The sequence below is a fragment of the Myotis myotis genome, unplaced genomic scaffold (assembly GCF_014108235.1).
Source record: "Myotis myotis isolate mMyoMyo1 unplaced genomic scaffold, mMyoMyo1.p scaffold_m19_p_4, whole genome shotgun sequence".
Lineage (NCBI taxonomy): Eukaryota > Metazoa > Chordata > Mammalia > Chiroptera > Vespertilionidae > Myotis > Myotis myotis.
Window position 1 is genome coordinate 57,911,390 of NW_023416346.1, and position 16,696 is coordinate 57,928,085.

Genomic DNA, 16,696 nt, shown 5'->3' on the forward strand with positions numbered 1-16,696 from the left:
GGTTTAAGCATCCATTAGAAGGCCTGTCACCATTTAACAAAAACAGGGTACCTAGAAAGTGGTGGGACCAAGTGGTAAGAGCAACTATGAGCCATACTACTAGAAGGAGACTAGTGTAATAAGTGCTGTGGTGATTTTAAACGGGAACAATACTACTATAAATGGTGAGTACTCAGGCTGGAAGAACACTATGGAGGAGGGGCTATTAGTATCAGGATAGTATCAGTAAAGCCCAGTCCTGAGGACATAATTGTACCCAACTATAAGCCCAGGAAAGCAGGGCAGAGAGAATGAGGCAGAGCCTACAATGTATCCCCTCTTTTGCAAACCATGTTTTAATAATCCCCAGATATTTTAGAATCAAACACTATTTCTTCATTTATTTTAGTTTATCTCATTCTCTTTTCCTAAAAATGTATAGCATATGCCTTTACAATTGGAACTGCATCAAAATCTTATTTATATCATTTTTCTGATACTCCTTGAAATAATTGGAGAACTGGTGGAAACAGCCCTGGGAATTAACTCCCCTATGGCTTATAGGAAGGAGATAATGAACACTATAAAAGCCTCCCTAACCTGTGAAAGTAAAAGCTTTGGACATGGACCCATTTTAATTCAAATTTATATTTATTTTTAGAAGTATCTTCCACACAGGTTACCTTCCAGGCTGATGTATCAAAATGACAAAGAGCCTGGAGTTCTTATTAAGGTTGCAATATCAAGTATGCCCAGATCTGGTTGAGAGAAGATGCTAATTCACCATATTTGAATCAGTACATTAACTTACTGGAAAAACAAAAAACAAAAAAAAAAACACAAGATCTAAGCCCAATGTTTTAAAGGTTCCTGAATTCTGGAGTTTGGAATGAAGGCTGGGGAAAAAGAGACCTAGAACTGTTTTCTTTCTTTGTCTTTCATTCCTGGCCACCCTGACCACTTCCATAGATATGAGAGGGGAAAGAGGAAAGAAAAGAAATAGCAAAGCAAAAGGTTGTTTTGGAATGGTTTCAACAACTCATAAATGGATTACATTACTAAAGTAATGAATGTGTTCCAGAAAAAAATCCAAACACAACATCAGCAATCATAATGACAGTCTGCCTTATCCCACTACTCAAATAAAGCACAATTATTTTTGATACTGAAACTACAGAAAAATGTCTCCACTGCAACCTTCTGGATAAATATAGTATAACTAGTGGCCCAGTGCATGAAATTCGTGCACACGGGTCCTGCACCCTCTCCAATCTGGGACCCCTCAGGAGATGTCTGCTTGCCAGTTTAGGCCCAATCCCTGTGGACTGCTGGCTCCCAACCACTCGCCTGCCTGCCTGCCCAGTTGGCCCTAACTGCTTCTGCCTGCTGGCCTGCTTGCCCCCAAATGCCCCCCCAGCTGGCTTTCTTGCCCCCCAACTGTCCCTCCCTGCCAGCCTGCTTGCCCCCAACTGTCCCCCCCACCAGCCTGATCACCCCCAACTGCCCTCCCCTCCTGGCCTGATCGCCCCTAACCACCTCTGCCTTGGTCCCGCCACCATGGCTTTGTCCAGAAGGACGTCCGGAAGGTCTCCCAGTCTAATTAGCATATTACCCTTTTATTAGTATAGATGAATGACTCCCACAAAAATATGCCCATAGTAAACACAGTCACTGTTGCATGGGGCTGCTTTTTTAACATGCCCATTAATCTAGGACACTGATATCACAAAGCAGAGAAATTCATTAGAAATTATTTCACAGGGGCCAATATTAAGCAATTCAAGCATGTTGCCACCTGTTGGTCTGCCTTAAATCATGAAGCAATTTTACACTCTAAAATGGATCGATTCTCAAAGATTTGCTCCTCTGTCTGTTTGGGGATAGGGTAGAAAATGAAGGCATTTCTGAAAGGAGTCACCATATTTATCTGAACATCAAGGATTGTCATTAGAATGAATGAATGATGTATCTTCATGTATGTAGAAAATGACTTAAAATAAAGTGTCATTGAATATTAATTATTGTTGAAGTTGAGTGATGAGTACATGGAGTTGATTACACCATTCTCGACTTTTGTATATATTTGAAACTTTCTATAAGAAAACGTTTTAAGCCCTTGACTCAGTGGATAGAGCGTTGGCCTGCAGACTGAAGGGCCCCAGATTTGATTCTGGTCAAAGGCACATGCCCGGGTTGTGGGCTCGATCCCGCCTTTGATGGTTTTTCTCTTATCATTGATGTTTCTATCTCTCTCTCCCTCTCCCTTCCTCTCTGAAATCAATAAAAATATATTTTTAAAAGTTTAAAAAGAATTTTACTGAATTAATCGTAGATTTTAAATGTTTTCTCAACCAATGGATTTAAAAAGTACAGTAACTGTCATGGTGGAGACCTAAGAACAGTTTTTACCTTAGAAAGATTTTCAGACTCAGAATGGTTTGGAAAAACTGCTACACAGTTCTTATGGTCTCTAACTGTAGGAGGTGTTTACTCTATGAGACTGCAACATGATTCATCAGAACTAATATTTATATCAATTTTTAATTGTAAAATAAGAAAAATGTTTATTAATATTTAATATAAAGATGGAATCTGGTGTTATCACTCAGTCTATTTGTCAAGAAAAGATTCCTTTTTAACAATGGGTGAGAAAATAAGTGCTTTTTAAAAGAAATGCCGACTTCCAAAATGGCAACCAGCAGGAAGGTAGGGATGGAGAGAGTGTGAGAGCGCAAGGAAGTGATAGAGGAGTGTGTGGACGTGTGCGGTGTGTGTGTGTGAGCTAGGGACAGTTAGATTCTGCAGGTTTTCTAAGGGGCTGCTAAACCGGGCAGTCTTAGGCGGCGGAGTCCCGCTCCCTGCACGGACACTCCTGGGCGGCGAGCACAGGCACAGCGACCACGCCATCTTGGGAAACAGAGCTGCTTGAGACTAGGATCCTGGCCTCAGCACCACCCAGTCTGATCTCAGACGCATACCAGGACCCTGCAGCCACTGGGGACAGAGACCTGTGACCACAGCTACAGACCTGCGGACACCAAAAGTTCGGAAATCCCCGCAGCAGATCCGTGAGTAACAGAGCCCATCCCCCCTTCCTACAGGCTTGTGGGCAGCGCCAGAGTAACTAACTGACAGACCCACCCCTTGCCGGGGCCTCAGTGCTCCAGGAACTTTAGCCTGGAAGTGCATGAGCACCTTGGAACTGAGCCTATGCGCACTGCCGGCTTCTGAGCCCTGGGCTGGGAGCAATCGCGTGTACACCGGGAATTTGTCCCACATATCACAGGCCCAGGGACCCCGATTCTCTGGGCAGGTGGCAGCACCAAGCACCAGTGACTTGACTGTGTTTCTTATCACCTGCGCCTGAGATCCTGATTCCCTGTGCATTCATACTAAGAGCCAGTGACTCCAATTCCTGGTGCAAGGGCACACAGGGACCCTGATTCTCAAGGCAAGGTCGCGCGAAGCAACAGAGACTCTGATACTGGATTCTGGGGAACTCTGACTCCTGGCGCACGCTAGGGGGCTCTGGTTTTCAACACGCTTCAGGGGGGTCTCTGTTTCAGCGTGGTGCAGGCAGGGTCCCTGATTCTAAGGGCGCGTACGAGGCCACATTGAGTGCTGACACCACTGACTCTGAGCGAGCCTGGTTCCCACCAACCCACAACAACCACACATCTTAGTGTCAGAGCCTTCAGTGACACTAGGATGGTGGGAGGCTCGCACTGCACACGGCCCAGGCCCACGCAACTCGACATTTGAACCATCAGGAGATAATCAGAATGAAGAGACGAAACAACACCCAGAGAAAAGACAATGAGGAGTCACCAAGAAAGGACATTAATGAAGTTGAAGCATGCAACATGACACAAAAAGAATTCAGAATAATGGTTGTACAATTCATTCACCAGATGGATGAGAAAATCAACAATATATGCAAGAAACAGGAAGAAATGAAAAGTGATATAGCTACAATCAAAAACACCATGGAAAGTTTCAACAGCAGACTAGAAGAAGCAGAGGACCGAATTAGTGAATTAGAAGATAAGGCAGAGAAACAAACTCAATCTGAACAGCAACTGGAGAAAAGAATTAAAAAGCAGGAGGAGAGCCTAAGGGAGCTTCGGGACAACATGAAAAGAAGTAACATACGCATAATAGGGCTGCAAGAAGGACAAGAAGAGCAGCAAGGATTAGAAAATCTATTTGAAGAAATAATGTCAGAAAACTTCCCTAATATGGGGAAGAAAAAAGTTACACAAGTACAGAGAGTCCCAGGCAAGATGAACCCCAAAAGACCCACACCAAGACACGTCATAATAACGATGGCAAATGTACAAGACAAAGAGAGAATCTTAAAGGCTGCAAGAGAGAAACAGAGAGTTACCTACAAAGGATCCCCCATCAGATTATCAAATGATTTCTCAACAGAAACACATCAGGCCAGAAAAGAATGGACAGAAATTTACAAAGTGATGCAAAGCAAGGACTGAATCCAAGAATACTCTATCCAGCAAGGCTATCATTCAAAATTGAAGGGGAAATAAGAAGCTTCACAGACAAAAAAAGGCTAAGGGAGTTTATCACCACCAAGCCAGCAATGCAAGAAATGCTAAAGGGACTGGTGTAAAAAGAAGAAATAAAAAGCCCAGAAAGAAAACAGCCATACAAAAAAAAAAAATAGAAATGGCTACAAACAAGTACCTTTCAATAATAACTTTAAACGTAAATGGACTAAATGGTCCAATCAAAAGACATCGAATGGCTGAATGGATAAAAAAACATGACCCATATATTTGCTGTCTACAAGAGACCCACCTCATTAGAAGGGACTCACACAGACTGAAAGTGAAGGGATGGAAAAATATCTTTCAGGCAAATGGAAATGAAAAAAAAAAGCTGGGGTAGCAATACTTATATCAGACAAAATAGACCTCAAAGTGAAGGCCATAACAAGAGATAAGAAAGGCCACTTCATAATACTAAAGGGATCAATACAACAAGAGGATATAACCCAGATAAACATATATGCACCCAATGCAGGAGCACCCACATACATAAGAAAACTCCTGGAAGATATCAGGGGAGAGATCGACAACAATACAATCATAGTAGGGGACTTTAATACACCACTGACATCACTGGATAAATCCGCTAGACAAAAACTCAGCAAAGAAACAGCAATCCTAAATGACTCACTAGATCAGATGGACTTAATTGACATCTTCAGAACACTTCACCTCAAAGCCACAAAATATACATTCATCTCAAGTGCTCATGGGACGTCTTCAAAAATAGACCACTTATTAGGTCACAAACAAAGTCTCCCCAAATTCAAGAAGATTGAAATCATACCAAGCATCTTCTCAGACCACAAGGCCATAATATTAGAAATAAACTACAACAAAAACAACTCAAAATACTCAAACACTTGGAAGCTGAATAGCACGTTATTAAATATTGATTGGGTTACCAATGAGATCAAAGAAGAAATTAAAAACATCCTGGAAACTAATGACAATGAAAACACAACAATCCAAAACCTTTGGGATGCAATGAAAGCAGTCCTGAGAGGGAAGTTTATAGCTCTACAGGCCTATCTCAACAAACAAGAAAAAATGGTAGTAAATCACCTAAATCTACAGCTCAAAGAATTAGAAAGAGAGCAACAAGAAAAGCCCAGAGTGAGCAGAAGGAAGGAGATAATAAAGAATAGAGCAGAAATAAATGACATAGAGACCAAAAAAAAAATACAGAAAATCAATGAAACCAAGAGATGGTTCTTTGAAAGGATAAACAAGATTGACAAACCTCTAGCCAGGCTCACCAAGAAGCAAAGAGAAAGGACCCAAATCAACAAAATCAGAAATGATAGAGGCGAAATAACAACAGATCCCACTGAAATACAAATGATTGTTAATAAATACTATGGACAACTCTACTCCAACAAACTAGACAACCTGGAGGAAATGGACATATTCCTAGAAAAATACAACATTCCAAATCTTGATCAGGAAGAATCTAAAAATCTCAACAGGCCAATAACTATGGAAGAAATTGAAGCAGTCATCAAAAAGCTTCCAGCAAACAAAAGCCCAGGACCAGACGGCTTCACAGGGGAGTTTTACCAAACATTCAAGGAAGAACTAAAACTTATCCTCCTCAGACTACTACAAACAATCCAAGAGGAAGGAACACTTCCAAGCTCATTCTATGAAGCCAGCATCACCCTAATACCAAAACCAGGTAAAGACAACACAATGAAAGAGAATTACAGGCCAATATCCCTCATGAACATACATGCCAAAATCCTCAACAAAATCTTAGCAAATCGGATCCAGCAGTACATCAGAAAGATCATACACCACGACCAAGTAGGATTTATCCCAGGGATGCAAGGATGGTACAATATCCGCAAATCAATAAATGTGATACATCACATAAACAAATTGAAAGAAAAAAAACACATAGTCATATCAATTGATGCAGAGAAAGTGTTTGACAAAATTCAACACCCATTTTTGATAAAAATTCTCAGCAAGGTGGGAATTGAAGGATCATACCTCAACATAATAAAAGCCATATATGACAAACCCACAGCCAACATCATACTCAATGGACAAAAACTAACACCATTTCCCCTAAGAACAGGAACAAGACAGGGATGCCCACTCTCACCACTCCTGTTCAACATAGTACTGGAAATATTAGCCATTGCAATTAGACAAGAAGAAGAAATAAAAGGCATCCAAATTGGAAAAGAAGAAGTAAAACTGTCCTTATTTGCAGATGACATGATATTATACTTAAAAAACCCTAAAGACTCCATCAATAAACTATTAGACTTAATAAAAGAATTCGGCAATGTAGCAGGATACAAAATTAATGCCAAGAAATCTGTGGCATTTCTATACACCAATGGTGAATGTGCAGAAAGAGAGACTAAAAAAGCTATCCCATTTACCATCGCACCAAAAAAATTAAGCTACCTAGGAATAAACTTAACTAAAGAGGTAAAAGACCTCTTCTCAGAAAACTACAGGACGTTGAAAAAAGAGATAGAGGAAGGCATAAAGAGATGGAAGAACATACCATGTTCTTGGATTGGTAGAATCAACATCATTAAAATGTCCATACTGCCCAAAGCAATCTATAAATTCAACGCACTTCCCATTAAAATACCAATGGCATATTTCACAGACCTAGAACGTATTCTCCAAAAATTCATCTGGAATAAAAAACGATCCCGAATAGCTGCAGCGATCCTGAGAAAGGACAAAGTAGGTGGAATCTCAATACTAGATATCAAGCTGTATTACAAAGCCACTGTTCTCAAAACTGCCTGGTACTGGCACAAGAACAGACATATAGATCAATGGAATAGAGTAGAGAGCCCAGAAATCAGCCCCAACCAATACGCTCAATTAATATTTGACAAAGGAGGCAAGAACATACAATGGAGCCAAGATAGTCTCTTCAATAAATGGTGTTGGGAAAATTGGACAGATACATGCAAAAAAATGAAACTAGACCACCAACTTACACCATACACAAAAATAAACTCAAAATGGATAAAGGACTTAAATATACGATGGGAAACCATACAAATACTAGAAGAATCCAAAGGCAACAAAATCTCAGACATATGCCAAAGCAATTTCTTCACAGATACAGCTCCTAGGGCATTGGAAACTAAAGAGAAAATAAACAAATGGGACTACATCAAAATAAAAAGCTTCTGCACAGCAAAAGAAACCATCAACAAAACAACAAGAAAACCCACTGTGTGGGAAAACATATTTGCCAATGTCATATCTGATAAGGGCCTAATCTCCAAAATTTATAGGGAACTCATACAACTTAACAAAAGGAAGATAAACAATCCAATCAAAAAATGGGCAAAGGATCTAAATAGACACCTTTCAAAAGAGGACATTCAGAAAGCCAAGAGACATATGAAAACATGCTCAAAGTCACTAATCATCCGAGAGATGCAAATCAAAACAACAATGAGGTACCATCTCACACCTGTCAGAATGGCTATCATCAACAAATCAACAAACGACAAGTGCTGGAGAGGATGCGGAGAAAAAGGAACACTTGTGCACTGCTGGTGGGAATGCAGACTGGTGCAGCCACTATGGAAGACAGTATGGAGTTTCCTCAAAAAACTGAAAATGGAACTCCCATTTGACCCTGTGATCCCACTTCTAGGAATATATCCCAGGAAACCAGAAACACCAATCAGAAAGGATTTATGCACCCCTATGTTCATAGCAGCACAATTCACCATAGCTAAGATCTGGAAACAGCCTAAGTGCCCATCAGTAGATGAATGGATTAGAAAACTGTGGTACATCTACACGATGGAATGCTATGCTGCTATAAAAAAGAAGGAACTCTTACCATTTGCAACAGCATGGATGGAACTGGAGAGCATTATGCTAAGTGAAATAAGCCAGTCAATGAAGGAAAAATACCACATGATGTCACTCATTTCTGGATAATAAAGACCATTATAAACTTATGAACAAAAATAGATACAGAGGCAGAGCTGCCTCGAACAGACTGTCAAACTACAGCAGGAAAGCCGGGGAGGGTGGGATGGCAGGAGGGAGATGGGTAAGAGATCAACCAAAGGACTTGTATGCATGCATATAAGCATAACCAATGGACATAAGACACTGGGGGGTAGGGGAGGCCAGGGGATTGTCAAGGGCGGGGGGGGGGGGAGGAAAGGAGACATATGTAATACTTTTTGTAATACTTTAAGCAATAAAAAAAAATGCCATAGAGCAATTTGAAAACAGATATTTGAAAATGCTATCATCATCTTGTGATTTTTGTTGCTGAGAACTATGTGTGTCACCTATTTGCCTAACTAGTTGTAAAAAAATATATAACAGGACATTTTAAACTTGCCTAAAATAATTCTTGAACTCACTTTTAAAGATACTTTAGTTTGCAAGAGCCACGGATTGATGTCAGGGAAAGTGGAAATTGAATAACTGAATTTTAACAGAAACCTTTGTGTAACTGCAGAGTGAGAATCAAAAATTAGTAACATGATTTACTCAGCACAGCTAATGTTGTGCTGCAGCCATTTAGATGTGTAATCTTGGCGAGGTATTGTTTACACCTATGACATCCATTGGAGCCAAGTGTGAGCTGAAACTGAACTCAGTAGGATTCCAAATTGTTAAACCATCATTTTAAAATCAATGAGGCATATTTAATTACATTGTTCTCACTAAGATATTAATAATATCTATCAAATAAAAAATAAATCTATATATAAATCAAAATGTAAAATTTATTTTAAAACGTTATTTCATAGTTATTTCATACTTTTAAATGTTCTATTATGCATGCTTTATAATGTATATATCTTAATACGACAGTACATGAATATAACATTAATATTTTAAACAAGTCTATTATATATTTTAATACATTTTTACATAATTACATACAACAAATCTACTCAAATTTTAGTGTGTGTACACATCAACCTGGGATCTTGTTAAAGTGCAGTGTCTGATTCAGTAGTTCTAGGGCTAGGCCTGAGATTCTACATTTCTAACTAGCTTTCCTGGGGGATCGTGATGCTGCTTGTTCTTAGACCACACTTTGAGCAGCAAGGTCATGGGGCAGGGAGGCAGGGCTCCAACACAGTATTTAACTGGTAGGGTTGCACATCTAAAATGTTTGGTGATGACTAGGGAATGAAAGGACTACACTCCATTCAGGTTATCCTCCATAGCCACTGCTTTTCTCAGTGGAGTGTCTGATAAGTAGTGAGCTACAATGGCTGAGGTTCTGCCCACCCTCCTTAACAAACATCTGGATGTAGCTCCTCTCTGCCACTTTAGCAGTCAGCTGAACTAAAACAGGATTGACATCTTCAAGTTCAAACTGATGTGATCAGCAATGGCATGTGGTCCAGCCTGGAACTGAGGGATAATAGTTGCTTCTACCTCAAAAGACTGACATGAGGGTTAAATGAAAAAAGACATCTAAAGTATTTTGTAGAGGGCTCAATAAGATATAGCTATTATTGTTGGAGGTATGGCTGCCTGTGGACTGGGCCAAGATTTTTTTCAGACAGTTATTTTAGGTTTTCTTTAACATTGAGACAAACAGGTGATCAAAACCCACATCATAAACAATGGCATTAAAATATTTTTAACCTGGAAATATTTCAAAGTAGCTATAACCATCTTAGCTACTAAAACAAACAGAAGATAAACAGACAATAACAGCAAAAACACATACACACACAAATTAGGTAAGCCCCCATAAAAACCTGGCTTTGAGAGATGGAACTTACTTATGTCTTCCCAGATACACTTGCTGCAGAATATATCCTGTGCTATGTACCCTACAAAATAATTTCTTCTATTCACCAATAAAAAGCTGGGGACAGCTACTGAAAATTACAAATTTGTTTTTAGAAAACTTGATATGTAGGCCTATTTCCTCATAATAATTAGTTAAGACATTGGTTTACTAAGACGACTCCTACCTTGTTATAATATTATCTGCATATAGAACAATGATTATGTTTCTGTTAACATTTTTTGTTAATTGGGCTGATTTCAGCTTTTAAATCAATGAGAGCCCACACAATTGATATCTGGCACATTTGGACACATGGAAGAGAACTTTGATTGCAAGGGCCACATTTCCCTTCTGTATTTTAAGTGTCTCTACATGTGAGCTCCAGTCATCACATAGAATTAGAGCATCTATACATTTTCAAATATCAGCTGGCTTGTTTGTTTTTAACTTGTAACCCTCACAAAATAGATAAATTCCTAGAAATATACGATCTTCCAAAACTGAATCAGGAAGAATCAGAAAACCTGAATAGACCTATAACAACTAATGAAATTGAAGCAATAATAATAATAATAATAATAATAATAATAATAATAATAAACTCCTGGCAACCCTGACAAGATGGGTCAGATGGTTAGAACATCATCCTGTTCACCAAAATGGTTGTGGGTTCAATTCCAAATTAGGGAACATACCTAGGTTATGGGTTCAATCCCCTATCTGGTTGTGTATGTGAGGCAACCAATCCTTGTTTCTATCCCACATTGATGTTTCTATAGCTCTCTCCTCTCCTCTCCTCTCTCTCTAAAATCAATAAACATGTCCACGAGTGAGAGTTAAAAAAAAAACAACAACTCTCAGCAAACAGAAGTTCTAGACTAGATGTCTTCACAGGCAAATTTTACCAAACATTCAAAGAACTAACACCTATCTTTCTCAAAGGATCCCAAAAAATTCAAGAGGAGGGAAGACTTCTAAGCTCTTTTTATGAGGCCAGCATTATCCTAATTCCAAAATCAGATAAAGACACTAAAAAGAAAAAAATAATAGGCCAATATTCCTGATGAACAGAGATGCTAAAATCCTCAACAAAATATTAGCATATTGGATCCAGCAATATATTAAAAAGATCATATTCCATTATCAAGTTGGATTTATTCCAGGGATGCAAGGTTAGTACAATATTCACAAACCAATAAACATGATACATCACATAAACAAAATAAGGATAAAAATCACATGATCATATCAATAGACACTGAAAAGTATTTGATAAAATTCAGCACCTATTTATGATAAAAACATAGCAAAGTGGGACTAGAGGGATCATACCTCAACATAATAAAGGCTACATATGACAAACCCACAACCAACATCATACTCAATGGGCAAAAACTAAAAGCATTTCCCTTAAGAACAGGAACAAGACAAGGGTGTCCACTTCCACCACTTTTATTCAACATAGTGCTGGAAGACCTAGCCACAGCAATAAGATAAGAAGAAATAAAAGGCATTCAAATCAGAAAGTAGAAAGTAAAACTGTCATTATTTGCATGATGACATTATATTGTACATAGAAAACCCTAAAGACTCCACCAAAAACTAATAGATCTATTAAATTAATTCAGCAAAGGAGAAGGATACAAAATTAATATTCAGAAATTGGTGACATTTTTATATACCAACAATGAACTCCCAGGAAGATAAACTAAAAGAAATCAATCCCGTTTACATTGCAACAACAAAAATAAGATACCTAAGGATAAACTTAACCAAGGAGGTAAAAGACCTGTATTTGGAAAACTACAAGACATTGGACAAAGAAAAAGTGGACAATACAAACAAGTGGGGGAATATACTGTGTTCATGAATTGGAATAATTAACATAATTAAAATATCCATACTACCCAATGCAATCCATAGATTCAACACAATTCACATTAAAATACCAATGGCATATTTCACAGATCTAGAACAAATACTCCAAAAATGTATATGGAACCACAAAAGACCCCAAACAGTCACAGCAACCTTGAGAAAGAACAAAGTAAGAGGAATCATAATACCAGATATCAAATTATATTATAGTTATTGTAGACTAAACAACTTGGTACTGGCACAAGAATAGGCATATAGATCAATGGAACAGAAAAGAGAACCCAGAAATTGGCCCAAGTCATTATGCTCAATTAATATTTGCCAAAGGACGCAAGGGCGTACAATTGAGTAAAGATAGTCTCTTCAATAAATGGTGCTGGGAAAATTAGGTACATGCAAAAAAATGAAACTAGACAACAAAATTACACCATACATAAGAATAAACTCAAAATGGATAAAAAACTTAAATGTAAGTCATGAAACCTTAAAATTCTAGAAGAAACCATAGGCAGCAAAATCTCAAACATAACTTGTAGCAATATTTTTGCTGACATATCACCTCAGGCAAGGGAAACAAAGGAAAATATAAACAAATGGGACTACATCAAACTAAAAAGCTTTTGCACAGCAAAAGAAACCATCAACAAAATGAGAAGGGAACCCACTGAATGGGAGAACATATTTGCCAATGATACATCTCATAAAGGGTTAATTTTGAAAAATATATAAAGAACATATACAACTCAATACCAGGAAGACAACCCAATTAAAAAATAGGCAAAGGAGATGAATAGCCATATCTCCAAAGAGGACATACAGATGGCCAATAGACATATGAAAAAATCCTCAATGTCACTGATCATCGGAGAGATGCAAATTAAAACCACAATGAGGTATCACCTCACAACTTCCAGAATTGCTATCATCAATAAACCAACAAACAAGTGCTGGAGAGGATGTGAAGAAAAGGGAACCCTCATGCCTTGTTGATAGGAATGCAGAGTGTGCAGCCACTGTGAAAAGCAGTATGAAGTTTTCTCAAAAATCAAAAATAGAGCTGCCTTTTGCCCCAGCAATCCCACTTCTGGGAATATATTTTAAGAAACCCAAAACACTAATTTGAAAGAACATATGCACCCCTATGTTTATAGCAGCATTATTTACAATAGCCAAGATCTAAAAACAGCCCAAGTGCCCAACAGTAGATGACTGAATAAAAAAGCTGTGGTACATTTACACAATGGAATACTACACAGCTGGGCGGGGGGGAAGGAAGGAAATCTTACCTTTTGTGACAACATGGAATGGCCTGGAGAGTATTATGCTAATTAAAATAAGCCATCCAGAGAAAGACAAATACCATACAGTCTCACTTATATATGGAATCTAATGAACAACATACACTGACCAGCAAAATAGTAACAAACGCATGGATATATGGAACAGACTGACAGCTGTCAGAGAGGAGAGTGTTTTGGAGACTGGATGAAAGAAGGTGAAGGGATTAACCAAAAATATATATAATGATAGGGGCAGAAATAGCATGTTGGGGAGCCAGCTAAAATTGTAAAAAATATCAAGCATGCCCTGTTAACTGTGATTGATTTATTCTGATTAGGAAGGCACATTCTAACCTGGCTGACAGCTGCACTGGGGACTTGGGAGCTCACCTGGAAATGCATCCCATCCTCCTTATCAGGGAGCTGCCTATTATCATGGAAAGATTAACAAATTTGTTGCAGGAACCAGAATCGCCAGCCCTTTGAAGACCCCCAGCCCTTGCATATCACTAGCCCTGTGAAGATCCCCAGCTCTCTGCTTACCTGTTAACTGCCCATTTGGCATACTCTTTGGCTACTTCCCCATGTAATCTTTGTACTTCTACCCAATATAAGCAATTGGCTTATGGTGGGGTGCAGAGCAGATTTTTGTGTATGACCCGCTGCTCTCCCATATTGCTGGCAGTATTGGAATAAATGATCATACTAGTATATGAGTCAATGCTGTCTCTGCTTAATTGGCTCAAGTAGTGACAGGCAGCATGGACACATTGATTGTCCATTTATCATAACACATAAATACAGACAACAGTGTGGTGATACCCAGAGGGAAAGGGGGTGGTGGCTAAGTGAAAGGGATAAAGGGGGAGAAAAGGGGACAGAAAGGCTTTGTTTTGGGTGGGACACATGATGCAGTGTGCAGATGGTGTTTTAGTGCATTGTATACTTGAAACCTGGATGGTTTTGCAAACCAACATCACCCCAATAAAATCAATTTTAAAAAAGTAAAACAAAAATTAAAATAAATTGTAGCCTTCAAATTCAGCTTTGTGGTTTTCCCTTTTCATGTTTGAAAGGTAGAGTTTCATGTAGTACATGGACTATTAATGAAGCTCATTCCTTTGAAGCCCAGAGTGGCTTACTGTCCACGCTGGTGAGCAAAAGAGTAAGAGGCCATTTTTAACATCTTTTGACCCTAAATACCATAGCATGCCAGGCCTCTTTCTCTGGATATAGAATTGCATGCCTACATCTTCTTTTACTTGACCCTTTGTTTTTCATGGGACTGTACAAGTTTCTCCTCGATTCTATCTTTTCTACTTTTCCAGTCAAAGGATGTTAGTCTCATTGTTCACCACACTTCCTATCTCCCTCCCTAACCCTTTTTGTGTCTAGTTGAGTTCTATGAGAGCAGAGACTGTGTTTGTTTTATTCACTGCTGTATTACTAGCACCTAACATAACACTTGGCACAGAGAATTTATTAAATAAATGTGTTGCAGGTTTGAATAAAATGTTAAGGTTGGATTTCTTTTGGTTATTTATAATCTGGAAAAATATTTATTCCTTTATCTAATTTTTCTTTCCTTTGGAATAAAGTAGATCAGTTCAAGGAGTATCAGAGCAGGAACACAGACAACATACTTTGCAGGACAACAAAAATTGTGAAAAGCATGGTTGCTTATTTCAATGCAAGTGAGTGAACAAGGAAAATCTTTCCCAATTTGTAGATATTGACTTGAATTCCTTACCTGCTATTGATACAGGAAAAAGCCAAGTTTTTATTTGATTTTGTTTATATAAGAATCAATTCTTATTCCATTTGTTACTTAATATTCAAATGTTAATGTCAAAATAGACACACTCTGTGTGCTCACAGTAAGGAAATTCAGAGAGAAGTACCTTGTATCGTTATCACATCACATACCTTTCCAAAGCTTCTCATATTTAGCCTTGATGGAGAGAAAAAGCAATGATAAATAGCCCCATGTTTGTGTAAATCCTGATCCATGTGCCCTCTGACTCCTCAAATGACTGAGTGGGTGGAAGCATGCGCATGCATTGTGACAGTGTGTGCATAAATACTGTCACATGTAAGGCCAGAAGCAGGGTTACATAGAAAGGGCAAGTCACAAGTTGTCAAGATTCTAAATTGAAGTTTTGTTTTTATCAGGGCCTAAGAGAACCAGACCCACGTGAAGTCATGGCCCTTAACCACCCCTCTCCCACATACTGAGAGGAGAATTCAGATGCCCATTGCAGTCAGCTGGTCAGATTGCTTCTTGCATGCTTCTTGCCTCCACTTCACTCTACCCTAGTAGACCTCCTTGAATGTAAGATCATATCTATATCGCCTTTCTACCCACATCCCCCCCCCCAAAACTTGAGGATCCCAGGGTTTAGTACAAAGCTTAGTACATGCTCCATAAATGTTTGTAGACTGAATTAATGAATGAACCAATGTTGCTCTGACCAAACCTGCAGCTTCCACGCCCTGCATAATTGCATGCAGTACTGACCCTGAAGATAGGAAAAGCAACATAACTGACGCTGTAAGAAAATGTTTCTTGTTTATACTGCTGCATCTCGATCTTTGGCTGATCTAAGCACAAAGAGAGCTCTTTCCGTTTAGAGAAAGGAGGTTTATGATGTGTGGGAGAGCTAAGAACAATGGGCTCAATTGATACACTGGAGATGCTCTCAGCTTCTGAGAGCCTGGAAACTTCATCTATAGATCAGTCCCAGAGGGCAGAGCCAAATAATGGCAGACAAACACAGCTTTCTTGGGAACTGGCTTTCTGCTGTTCTGAGGCAAAAATACATTCACTCTATAGCATTCTGAATCAATTCTCTAAAATACGGTGCTGTGTCCTTGTTTGCCAGTGTCTAAAAATAAGTCCTTGTCATATCTTTATTCTTTTAGTCTTAAAGTCATCCAACCAGACTTGCTTGCAGAATATTAATTGTAATGAAGCAGAAATCGGGAGATTAAATTGAAACTATTTTTGAACGGAGCTCCTTAGGTTTCTCTCTAGTCATGCTCCTTGCCAGCTGCAACTATGAGACAATGAATCTATAGTGAACTTTAAGCCAGTTTTCTTTAGGCTGGTCATTAGAGTACTATTCAAGAGTACCAAATGCTAGCTGGGTATTTAATGCTGTGTCCCAAGGGCTAGTGGGCTGGCCAATCATAGTAGTAGATGTCATTAATCATTTTAA